Source organism: Rutilus rutilus (genome assembly GCF_951802725.1).
Source record: "Rutilus rutilus genome assembly, chromosome: 25".
Taxonomy (NCBI): Eukaryota; Metazoa; Chordata; class Actinopteri; order Cypriniformes; family Leuciscidae; genus Rutilus; species Rutilus rutilus.
In genome coordinates, this window is record NC_140229.1 from 23,760,194 (window position 1) to 23,772,283 (window position 12,090).

Below are 12,090 nucleotides of genomic sequence, written 5' to 3' on the forward strand. Positions count from 1 at the left end.
ATTGCCCAATTATTGTTTATAAATTATCTTGCTTCAGAATCCATCTTGTCGTACTATTTCTTCCTAGCTCATCCTTATAAGCAACTTTCCCCAACCATGCTAGGATGGTGCTGTTAATCTTACTTATTTTGACCTAAAAAAAAAAAAAAAAACCTGTCAATTGTGCATTATTGAATAAGAAAAAATCATATATAGAAGGTTTCATGTCATTTACACTAATGCTATGTTAATACTACTACAACTACTGATAATAATAATACTAATACTTTTATACTATTATTATTATTTCATTTGGTTACTGAAAAAGGTACAAGAAAAGTTAATGATTTCACATATTAATATGCTGATATGAAATCGTATTTTCTTACTTCATAAAAAAGTTCTACTGATATTAAACCCCATTTAAAAATGATTCTTTTTCATATATTATTTTACATCATTTTTTTTTCTTAAATTGAAAAAATAAATAAAAATGAACACTTAAAACCATGTAATAGACATGCAATTTTAATCTTAATTAGTTACATTATTCATTAAAATCAAGACCTTCATTGTCAATGCATAAACATGATTTTATACTGTAAACTATAATCAATTGTCAATCAATCAATCAATACAAATCAATTGTATACTGTTATTTCTATATTCATTTTGTGTGAAAATATGATTAAAAAGCAATATTGCAAGTTATTGGCAGTTGTCATCATCACTCTTTCCACAGGTCGTGTTAAGACTGGCCAAATTCAGCGTAACACAGTTTGTGGGTTATCCTGTCCTTGGGGAGGATTATGTTGTCCTGACGGTGGTCGGTGGAGGGAATGTGCGTGGCACAATAACTTCCTCAGAAGATTCAGATTCACTTGATGCAGACTCATTTGATTCAGGGTTTGAATCCTGTCTGGAACTGGATCCTGAGTCTGATGAATCAAATCCTCTGCGCAAAGGAAACTAGGGGTTCAAACAGTTGAAAAAAATTATTATTAATAATAGTACTGTATGCTTTTGAAAGAAACTGAAGTAGCTATAAAAGTTTTTTTTTTTTTAATGCTGTATATAAAAATAAAAATGTAAAGGAAAACAGATAACTGACACTTACTGATTTTGAAAAGACAGATGCAATAAAAAGCATCAGTAGCATTGCCTGTATTGACTTCATCCTACAACACAAACGTGCTTAAAGAGATTAATGTCAAACATTTATTCTCTAAATATTTTTTTATCACAGAATAACATTTTTTTTATTTATAACACATTTTGCTTGCTCATATTCAGTGATTATTCAGTTACCAGTAATATAGATAGATTCAAAAGCCATAAATGTAGCATAACTCAAGAGATGAGTGAGTTACCTTGCGCTGATGCTCTCGTCCAGTTACTGTAATGTCACAGTCTGTATTACTCTGGCATCTGTGATAATGTGGCTTAAATACTGGATGGATGTGAATAAACCAGGGCTTGGTCCAGTGAATTCCCATGTAGATGACGTGACAATAAGACAACATTTGTGACACTTCCGGGTCTATATCAAAACTTTAAAAATGCCTTGCAAAATCCTTTACTTAATCCTCTTCATCCCCAATGGGACATAAAGCTGCCCCTTCAGTGTGTAGTAATCCAAACAATAGTGTAAATCATGCAACGCCGCTGTCCCAATGCATTGTTCAGACAAATCACATTGTATGCTATGTGTTTAGCTTGTGAAAGGCTCAGAACTTAAAGGACAAGTTCGGTATTTTACACTTAAAGCCCTGTTTACAGATCGTTTCTGATGAAATAGAACGGTTAAGATTAAAATTTGGACACATGCTGCTGTCCCGAGAATTTTAGGTTTATTTCGCTTTCCCCCCCACCTACAGAATGGCTGCATAGGTGCACTCGAACATATCCTTCCTAAAACGCATTAAACTTTCGTTTACAAAGAGATGAAACTCACCGAGTGGTCAGGGGTGTTCACTGATATGCTCATACAAAAATCGCTGCAAAATATGCTTTCCAACAGGTGTTTTACCATTTGTTGTAAAACTGTGGATCTATTTTTCCAAACGTCTCACACCCGTAGATTCTTCCGTTGAGAGCTTGAATAATAGACACTCCAGCCCAGTTGGTGGCGATAATGCACCTTTGCCAATTGCAAGCAAACCACTGGCATTTCATTGAATACACAGAAGAAGAAGCAGAAGAAGAAGCGGCGGAGTAATACCGTACCTCACACAGCTCTTTCAATACACAGACTGATCTCATGAAATGGCGTATGTATGACACGCCAATTCGTATTTCCATTTTTGGCGTGCTATCAACACGCATAATTGCTTTTCAGCGTGTTTATCAACGCCGTTGACTTAACGTTACGATATAAATATATGACCTACCCCAACCCCGTCCCTAAACCTACCTGTCACTGGGGTTAATACCATTTATGAGTCTTCCCCTACCATCCTAGGAAAAAAAATATCGCTCCCCAGATGTAGATATACATTTTGCTTCATTTCGCTCGGACATTTAATGGCGTACACATACACGCGGAATCACTCTGACATTTAACGGCGTACACATACACGCGGAAGATGACGGTTCATTTCGGCGTGGACATACACGCGGATAGCTCAAAATGCGTATAGATAACACGCCACTTGACTTGAAAGTGGCGTGTATGTTTACGCAAAGTCATGATGTCATGTTGCAATACAAGTCAATGGAGTTGGACAAAAACTACGATAAAACCTGTTGGAAAGCATATTTTGCAGCGATTTTTGTATGAGCATATCAGTGAACACCCCTGACCACTCGGTGAGTTTCATCTCTTTGTAAACGAAAGTTTAATGCGTTTTAGGAAGGATTGTTCCAGTGCACCTATACACCCATTCTGGAGGTTTTGGGGAAAGCGAAATAAACCTAAAATTCTCGGGACAGCAGCATGTGGCAAAATTTTAATCTTAACCGTTCTATTTCATCAGAAACGATCTGTAAACAGGGCTTTAAGTGTAAAATACCGAACTTGTCCTTTAAGCGTACTCTATTTAACTTATGTACAGGATTCACTGTACTTTACATCTCAAATCCACATGTGGGAAATTATGGCCTGTGACTTTGGACACGCTCCAGTGCTCGAAACACAGCTTGAGGGATCTTGATGGATCACTGGTTTTTATACTGTATAATACACTGCAAACTCACAACTGAAATGCATTATTTGTCAAATTATTTAAATAGCTATTTGAATACGTTTAATGCCTGACATTTATATGAACTAATGTTGTGTAACATAAATACAGCTTAAAACCTGAGATGTAAATAAGCCTATAAAGGGTTAAAGTGTTGATCTATGACACATAAGTGTGTCCCTGATCAAGAAAAGGACAAATCTCTTGGAAATCTAGTTCAAAACACATGTGACAAGTTCTTGGGGCAAGGTCGGTGGTGCGGCGGAGCTCTGCGACTGTGTCCCGACATCAGCGTCCCTCAAGAGGTCAACATGGTAGCTGATTTCACCAAGTACAACATGTTCCTGGAACAAAATTCCCATCAACCAATCGGATTTGAGGGTTTTATAGTATATTCCAAGTTTAGGCTTACAACCAGGGTTTGGTGCTTCTGCATCAGTGTTATTCACCTATCATTTCCCTCTGATTTTTAGGGATAACTTATGGGTAAGGTTAGGTTTAGGGGGAGGGATAGGGTTAGGACAAAAGTTTTGGACAGTAATGTTGTTACTGGATCAACAAAATATGTTGACCCAGGAACGTGTCTAACTCTGCAAAATCAAAATCGTGTGGCTTGGCACACCTGCAACACCACCAGGTTGGCCCACTACCGCTTTGCCCACAAGTTTAGATGTAAAATGGCAAGGCTTTAAGGGCAAAGTGGGAGCCTCGCCGGATGAGAGATAACCAGCTAACGATTCCTCCATCCAGGGCATCTTCACATACCCATGTTCCTCCAACCCCTTAATGTTAGCATAGCTGGACTTGCTGGGTGGGAACATACAGGCAGAAAAAGATTTCCCCCAAGACCTCAACACCTCATCGTAGAGGTCTGGGAGAAACGGAAGGCTTGCAGGAGATGAATGTTTGTGACCTGCCATGAACCGCTCGCCTAGCCACCGTCCAGTTTAGATTCAGTCTGACGCTGGTGCAAATAATTACATCCAGTAACTCCTCGTACGTTGGTGACAAGGAAGAGGCGGGCTCAGACAAAACATCCGCCTCAACTCCAGTCACATCTAGTTCCTCGGAACTACAGCGGCCAAGCAACAAGCTCTTCGCCGGACCGGAAGAAACCAGTGAGTGGGCTTACAGATTCAGAGCAAGAGCCTCAGGAACTGGCAAAAGGGAAAGACTTGCCCAAGCTCGTCGGCCAAATCAAGCTGCGAAACCCACGACCATAAACGCCACCCAAAAGGTGGGAACGAAGCTTTCTCACTGTGAAGTGATCAGAGTGAGCACAGAGCCCCCTCGAGGGCTGACCGCTCATGCTCCACTCCAAGACAAGATCGTTAGTGTCATTTGGTATGATATATCATTCACACGGAGGCGTACACTTCCTATATCTGCATTCACTCTTTTTGTTTTTTTCGGAGTTCTCTCACACGTACTTATAGCACATGTACACACAAACAAACAGCTTCCTGAAGACAAAGAACATGTGTACGTGTTCTCCTTTATACAGTATAGCCAGTTGGCGCACCTATGACGTCACCTGACTTCTTGCACTGGAACATTTACATTAGCAAAGGTTGAACTTTCGTGACGATGCAGCACTGGCCCAACTGTCCCGAACATCATTCACATTTGTTTAAGTTCATGTTCTCATGACATTGTAATGTTAGAATTGATAAAAAAATTTAACGGCCTCCTGGCGATTGACAACGCTTTATATACTCGCCGATCTTTACTCACATTTGGTGCTTTCAGGCTCATAATAATAAACAACCCCTGCAAACACAATTAAATGAAACATAGGCGATAACTTTCATCAGGACTTCACTGGAACAGAACATGAAAACCGCATCCACACGGCACAGAGCACTGATACAAACTTCTACACATGATTCACTGTCATAGTTTAACATATAGTGACAAATTGTGGTATAAATCCTAAAAAGAATTACACATGCTAAGTATGCATATGTTAGTGGATACATTTGGTGTGTTATTGACCTTCATGACCTTAGACACAGTTGTCTTTACATGTCTCATACAGCTATGATGAGAAGAGCAGAATAAAGTTCAAACTGACAATTCTCTTTCTACAAAATATAACTCTTGATTAGTTTGCTTGTATGAGCAAATTAATTAATTACAAAACAAGTAGATGTTTATTCTCTGGAAGACGGGCTAAATGAGTAAACACTGTTACTGCATTGCATACACGGGTCAGACCCTCAGTCACCTCTCAGATACCAAATACAGACAATGCCTGTAACATAAAGACCAGAACAGATACACTGGTTTTTAAGAAAACCACTGGCCTACATGATCAATGGCATGTATCACATACTTCAATGAAAGAAAAAAAAACATTGTTTTTTAGAATTTCATTGTTCATTGTTGTAAGATGTCAGTGGCATGACATCTGACTGCTGATCCATAATGATGGATATTTAGATTTTACTATGGGATTTTTTTGTCTTGGGTATCGCATGAGTGAGTGTAACACTTCATATGACCAGAGCAAACAGGTTTAGCAGCTCAGACAGATACTTCACCAACCCAAAAGACGTCAACGATGACTGAGGATGTGAAACTGTCAGAAATGTAATTTTCTACATGGATGATATCATCTGACATAATCCCATATATAAACCCCTGCATGAATGGTAGAGGTTATAAATAAATGACAATGAACGATAAACTCCATTTATAATGTAAAAGATATAATAATGTCGGATTTGTTGATGTAACACCTATTACAATTGTTACTCAGTTACTAAACTAACTAAATATATAAATTTTGACCAGTGTTGTTAGGTTCGGCGAAGGAGATTGAGTGTTATGTAAAAAAAAAAAAAAAAAAAAAAAAAAAAAAAAGAAATGGGATGATTAAAGAAATTAAATTAAACCGGCTTCAGTGTGTTACGGGGCGAACAAGACATGAGGCGTGCGGATCCATGTGCAAGCTTTTATTCATAAACATAGTAAACAGGCAGGGTCAGACAACGGCAAGCAGGTATAGTTAGGGCAAGACACAAGAGAAATCCTGGGGCAAGCGTGGGTCTACGATTAGCGAACAATATCCAACAGGGCCAGGCAGAGAGATAATCCAGGTACACAAGCAAAGATCCAAACGAGGGGCAAACAGAGTCCAAAGGGCAAGGCAGAGGGTTAATCCTGGAAACACGGGCAGATGTCAAAACACAAGAAAACAGGCAAGGCATAAACAACTCAGCTCCGTAGAGTAGCTATCGCTAGGATAAGCGCTAAACAATACTCGGCGATCACAGAGAGAAAGTCCAAGGCTTATAAAGAGTGTGTAATTGGTGATAGTGATTGTGAGATAGTTCTCAGCTGGGAGAGTGATTAGTGTAATCAGCTGTGTGTGTCGTCCGTGCAATGAATGATGGGAAATGCAGTCCAGTGTGCTGTGTGAGTCAATATGATGGAGAAGCGACCTCTGGTGGCTATCGGGCAGAAGGCCACAGACCGGATTCGTGACAGAGCCCCCCCACAAGGAGCGGCTTCCAGACGCTCCAATACAATCCAGGAGGGTGGTGGAGCGGAGGCGGACCCGGGGGCGGGCTGGAGGGCCAAGGCCCGTGGAGCGGAAGAAGGCCCGGAGATTGCAACAGGACGGCAGGCCCGGACGGAGCAGGCTGTGCAGGCGACCAGGACGGATCAGGCTGTGCAGGCGACCAGGGCGGGTCAGGCTGTGCAGGCGACCAGGGCGGGTCAGGCTGTGCAGGCGACCAGGGCGGGTCAGGCTGTGCAGGCGACCAGGAAGGAGACGACCCTTCGGGCGGCCAAGGAGGAGACGACCCTTCGGGCGGCCACGGCGGAGACGACCCCTCGAGCGACCACGGCGGAGACGACCCCTCGGGCGGCCACGGCACAGGAAAAGACACCGGCTCAGGAACTGGAACAGACACCGGCTCAGGAACTGGAACAGACACCAGCTAAGGAACTGGAACTGGAACTGGAACAGACACCACCGGCTCAGCGGCGGCCATCTTGTCCGAAGACACAGGCTCAACAGATGTGACGTGAACAGGCTCGGCGGCGGCCATCTTGTCGGGAGACACTGGCTCGGCGGCGGCCATCTTGTCGGGAGACACAGGCGTGGAGTCGGCCATCTTGTCCAGAGACACAGGCGTGGAGTCGGCCATCTTGTCCAGAGACACAGGCGTGGAGTCGGCCATCTTGTCCGAAGACACAGGCGTGGAGTCGGCCATCTTGTCCGAAGACACAGGCGTGGAGTCGGCCATCTTGTCCGAAGACACAGGCGTGGAGTCGGCCATCTTGTCCGAAGACACAGGCGCAGAAAGAGGAAGAGGAACAGATTCAGGCTCAGTATCAGGATCAGATTCAGGCTCAGGAACAGATTCAGTCTCGGCGGGACGAGACTCTTGACGGGCGGACGTGACGTGAAGCTTAGTCTCTGGATCGGCGGACGTGACGTGAAGCTTAGTCTCTGGATCGGCTGACGTGACGTGAAGCTCAGTCTCTGGATCGGCAGAAGTGACGTGAAGCTCAGTCTCTGGATCGGCAGAAGTGACGTAAAGCTCAGTCTCTGGATCGACAGAAGTGACGTGAAGCTCAGTCTCTGGATCAGGATCAGCGCACTCTGAGCTTGACGGGACCAGCGGCGGCGAAGGCTTTGAGCTGGGTAGGACCAGCGGCGAAGAGAACTCTGAGCTGGGCAGGACCAGCGGCGAAGAGGACTCTGAGCTGGGCAGGACCAGCGGTGAAGAGGGCTCTGGGCTGGGCAGGACCAGCGGCGAAGATGGCTCTGGGCTGGGCAGGACCAGCGGCGAAGAGGGCTCTGGGCTGGATGGGACCAGCGGTAAAGAGGATTCTGAGCTGGGCAGGACCAGCGATGAAGAGGGCTCTGAGCTGGACAGGACCAGCGGCAAAGAGGGCTCTGGGCTGGACAGGACCAGCGGCGAAGAGGGCTCTGAGCTGGACAGGACCAGCGATGAAGAGGGCTCTGAGCTGGACAGGACCAGTGGCAATGAAGAAGGCTCTGTGCTGGACGAGACCAGCGGTGAAGGCTCTAGCTTGGCGGGCATGTCGCTTGCTGTCTCAGGCGCGGCGGGCATGACGCTCTCAGTCTCAGGCGCGGCGGGCATGACGCTCTCAGTCTCAGGGGCGGCGGGCATGACGCATACTGCCTTGGCTTCGGCAGATCTGGCGTGAAGTGCGGGCTCGGCTGGACTGGCGTGAAGTGCAGGCTCGGCTGGACTGGCGTAAAGTGCAGGCTCGGCTGGACTGGCGTAAAGCTCTGGCTCGGCTGGACTGGCGTGAAGCTCTGGCTCGGCTGGGACTTCGACGGAAAGAGACTCTGGAACGGTGGTTTTGGCAGGACGAGACCCCGTTCGGCTAATCTTCTTGGCCCTCCGTGCTGACATGAGCGGTGGGTCCATCACGCTGGACATTAATCTATGACGTCCAGATACTGATCCGGCGATGGGCCTGATGGGTGGCATGACGTGATCCTCATCCGCGATACCCATAGTGAATAGTGAGCCAACAGTCAAAGCAAAATCAAAAAAGCCACTCAGTGATGAACGTGGACCCTCACGTCTAAGCTGAGATTGCAATGGTTGATTAATGCCATCACAAAAAAATCTCAATCAAGATAATGTCCGGTAAATCAGAATAACGAGAGAAGACTAAAAACTCTCTAATATGGTTCTCTAGTGATCGTGAGCCTTGTTTGAGGGCAAACAATAGTCTTGTAGTGTCCATACCTGACAAATGTCCATCTGAAAAGTTGCTGGATCCTTTTGTGGCCGAGTATTCTGTTACGGGGCGAACAAGACATGAGGCGTGCAGATCCATGTGCAAGCTTTTATTCATAAACATAGTAAACAGGCAGGGTCAGACAACGGCAAGCAGATATAGTTAGGGCAAGACACAAGAGAAATCCTGGGGCAAGCGTGGGTCTACGATTAGCGAACAATATCCAACAGGGCCAGGCAGAGAGATAATCCAGGTACACAAGCAAAGATCCAAACGAGGGGCAAACAGAGTCCAAAGGGCAAGGCAGAGGGTTAATCCTGGAAACACGGGCAGATGTCAAAACACAAGAAAACAGGCAAGGCCTAAACAACTCAGCTCCGTAGAGTAGCTATCGCTAGGATAAGCGCTAAACAATACTCAGCGATCACAGAGAGAAAGTCCAAGGCTTATAAAGAGTGTGTAATTGGTGATAGTGATTGTGAGATAGTTCTCAGCTGGGAGAGTGATTAGTGTAATCAGCTGTGTGTGTCGTCCGTGCAATGAATGATGGGAAATGCAGTCCAGTGTGCTGTGTGAGTCAATATGATGGAGAAGCGACCTCTGGTGGCTATCGGGCAGAAGGCCACAGACCGGATTCGTGACACAGTGACAAATATTCTGAATAATATTATCTTGTTTTTCAGTCCTGTTGTATGTCTTTTAAAGTGTGTATGTCAGGTTACATTTTTTATTTAGATATATTAAATAATGTTTAGATGTCTGAGTGAAAATGTAATTATCATTAAAAGTATTACTGTAATTGCCCTACAGTAAGCTTTATAGCCATTTCTGTCAAGATCATATTTTTAAAACGCCGCTGAGCTGTGACGTCATAAGAGGGAGACGTGCCAAAAAAGTTCTATTCAAGTATGGAGAGTTTTGAGTCTGAGGAGATCCAAAATCCCCCTCAAACCTACGATGGCCCACAGCCATACAATTTTGAGCCTCCCAGGCGTGAGACGGATGAGGAGCCAAACAGAAATTTAATTACTTCCTATCGAAGAACCATAAACTGGTGTGAAGAGAACCAGTGGAGAGTTGGTCAGGTGTCTTGGTAAGTATAGGCATAACTTAGAGGTGGAACGGTACATGTAAAAGCATTGAACCGAAACGGTACGGTGCATGAATATACACTGAGAATACACGGTATAAAAATAAATAAAACTCGCGTGCAAATTTACATTTACATTTACATTTATGCATTTGGCAGACGCTTTTATCCAAAGCGACTTACATTGCATTCAAGGTACACATTTTACATTTTGTCAGTTCTTGCTTTCCCTGGGAATCGAACCCATGACCTTGGCGTTGCTAGCACCAACGCTCTACTGTTTGAGCTACAGGAAAGTAGTCAAATGAATTAATGAATAGTAGTCAAATGAATTAATGCGGAACTACTGTTAGTCACGCGGGTTATTTAGGGACGCCAAATCTGTAGCTCCGCCTCAGCTCTGAAGCTCCGTGGCTATAATGAACAGGCTGCGATGTCAAGATTGCAATGCTGGAATATGTTGGTTGGTTGGTGGGTTGGTGGATTGGTGGGTGTGTGTGTGAGTGTGTGAGAGAGAAAGAGATAGGCGCGGACACGATCGAACAGTGGAAACATAAAAACATTCTCCGTCATTTTCATTACAAATGACCGAAGTCTTGGATACGGAAGCAGCAGTGAAATCAGCGCGTTTGGTCCGAACAAACTTGACCCAGGCACGGAACACAGACCTGCTTTTTGGGAAAAAGTGGACTCTGTGACTGGTTTTAACAGTGTTTTTGCACCCAGCACAAATGCAGTAATTCACCATCGTGAAAATACGCCTGCGTATACCTAACTAACTAACTTAAATAACTAACTAACTTAAATAACTAACTAACTAACTAACTTAAATAACTAACTAAATAAATAAATGTCCTAATCACTAATTCTCTCGCTCTATCAATCAACACAGCTCACAAACTTCTCCTCAACTCTGAACTGGGGAGACGTCTCCTTCTTATGACGTCAAGCGATTCGTTTGGGGGGAGGAGCAGTTGAAAGTAGTAGCAGAGTACTGAAAATAACGAACTTTTTCATCTTATATTCTGCCTTTAGGTATCGAAAAACATAAAAAAACAATACATCAACTTGTCAAACGTGTATTTCCCCTAATTATTTTGTGTTTATCTAAAAAAAAAATGTAACCTGACATACACACTTTAAGTCTTCTTTCCCTTTTGTGGAGGAAGTCAAGAAAGTCCAGTCCTTATTTCAAACAAATCAAAGACAACAGTAATCCTACCACTCTGGTTGAGGCCTTAAATGAATCACTTCCGTTCTTGTCTTTGTTCTTTCTTTAGGTTCTTTCATGGAGTTGACTCGCCATCTCAAAAAACTGAAGAAATCCATTGATGCAGCGATAAGGGAAGAAAAATAGATTCTGATAGTGTGTCCAGTGAAAAGAAGAAAATAAAATTGAGGGAACTTCTATAAACAAAACAATATTTTCTGTTCCTCTTAAATTAACAACTTTGTTTTAATCACATTTTCATCAAACTCTGTATGGATCCATCTCGTGCAGGGTGGCGGAACATAACTTAACTACAGCTCTGATGGGATAGCTGCCATTCCTCTCTTAAAGGGGTCCTATTTGTCTTTGGGGTGTACTAGAATATGTTTTCATGCTTGATTGTTCACATAATTTTTCACATATTTTACACTATTACAGCTCCTCTCTACCTAGTCTGGTTGAACGCGTCGTTTTCGATGAAGCCCCTCCTTCCGAAATACGGAATGTGCTGTAATTGGTTAGCTGACCCAGTGTGTTGTGATTGGCAGCGTTTAGTGCATGTTCGAGAAATGTGGCACCCCTTCATAACCCGCAAGATCTACTCAGATGTAAATATTACCGGTCGCATCAATTTCATACCATTCCAGACCCTGACAATGTTAACGAACAAGAGGATCGTGCAAAACGAATTTCACAGGACGTTTCAGAGTGGTATGTTTTTATTTTTATTTTCTTATAGATACAGTGTTATCCTCCATTTATTCATATTTGTCAGAAAACTATGGTACAAACAATACAAACAGTAATCAATCACAAAATCATGGATAATTTTCCTAAGGGGTGGTGAACAGTCTTACAAAAGCAAGATCTTACAAAAGCTACAGTAAACTATATCA

The 12,090-nt window shown here is 43.4% G+C and overlaps 1 long non-coding RNA gene across 1 annotated transcript; it reads right to left on the minus strand.

Annotated features, from left to right (window-relative positions):
* Positions 1 to 553: 553 nt before the first annotated feature.
* On the minus strand, positions 554 to 1,444 carry LOC311285699. The gene is made up of 3 exons (XR_014626391.1): positions 1,350 to 1,444; positions 1,097 to 1,157; positions 554 to 948 (listed from the first exon to the last, which is right to left on the minus strand). It is a non-coding gene; the product is annotated as an uncharacterized lncRNA (long non-coding RNA).
* Positions 1,445 to 12,090: the final 10,646 nt, after the last annotated feature.